Here is a 1074-nt window from a genome sequence, read left to right as displayed (position 1 = left end):
TTATTTTTAAGATAATTATAATTCAAGAAATTTTTTCAGAATTGAATATTAGTACTTTCATAGAAAGAGTCTCCTGAGTATACAGCACCATAAATGAAAAAATACCCACCAATGAAATTTCGGAACCCCAAGGATAAAGACAGAATCTTAAAAATGTCCGTAGACATAAAACCAAGTCACGAAGATCAAGAATCAGAATAACATAAGACTTCTCAACAATAAACTAGAAGCTTGAGGACATTGAAGTATTGCCTTTAAAACTGCAAGAGAAGTTCTACAGCCATGCTACCCTGAACAAGCCTGATCCTGTCTGATCTTGGAAGCTAAGCAGGGTCTGACTTGGTTAGTACTTGAATGGGAGACCATCTAGGAAGACTAGGTGCTATAGGTATAAAAACTAAATAAAAAAAATAAAAAAAGAAAAGATAAAAATACTGCCATTTGCAACCATATGGATAGATCTTGAAATTATCATTAAATAAATAAATAAATAAATAAATAAATAAATAAATGAAATTTCAAGGGAAAATTATTTCCAATCCAGTATTCTAAATCTAGCCAGACCCTAGCCAGACCTTTAAACAAGTATAAGGATAAAATACAGGCTGTTTTCAAACAGTAGAAACCTCAAAAATTTTTCTTATGTATTAGGAAATGAATGCCACCTAAATAAGGAAGTAAATAAAGAAGAAAATGTGAGATCCCCATAAAAGGACATATACTATATGATTCTTCTCAAAATCATAGAGACAGAAAGTAAAAGGGTGCTGTCAGGGGCTGGGCAGTTAGTGTCTAATGGGTACAGAAATCCAGTTTGGGAAGAAAAAAGTTCTAGAGATGGTTGGTGATGATGTTTGCATAACAGTATGAATGTATTTAATGCCAATGAGCTGAGCACTTAAAAAAGGTTAAAATGATAAACTTTTTGTTATGTGTATTTTATCACAATTTTTAAAATACAAAATGGCAACAAAAAAAATGAAATTGGGGTCAAAGAAGAAAGGAACCACATAGGAGAGTGAAAAAGGAATTCCTAAGACAATGTTAGGGATGAGCCAGGACAACACTGAGCAG

At 32.4% G+C, this 1074-nt stretch overlaps 1 pseudogene; it reads left to right on the top strand.

Moving 5' to 3' along the window:
• The first annotated feature begins 272 nt into the window (after window positions 1-272).
• Window positions 273-391, top strand: LOC112471431 (annotated as a pseudogene).
• Window positions 392-1074: the final 683 nt, after the last annotated feature.

This window comes from Pteropus alecto, unplaced genomic scaffold, assembly GCF_000325575.1.
Source record: "Pteropus alecto unplaced genomic scaffold, ASM32557v1 scaffold398, whole genome shotgun sequence".
In the NCBI taxonomy this organism is placed as follows: Eukaryota; Metazoa; Chordata; class Mammalia; order Chiroptera; family Pteropodidae; genus Pteropus; species Pteropus alecto.
Note: the sequence above shows the minus strand (reverse complement) of the source record. Positions and strands in the feature narration are given on the sequence as shown.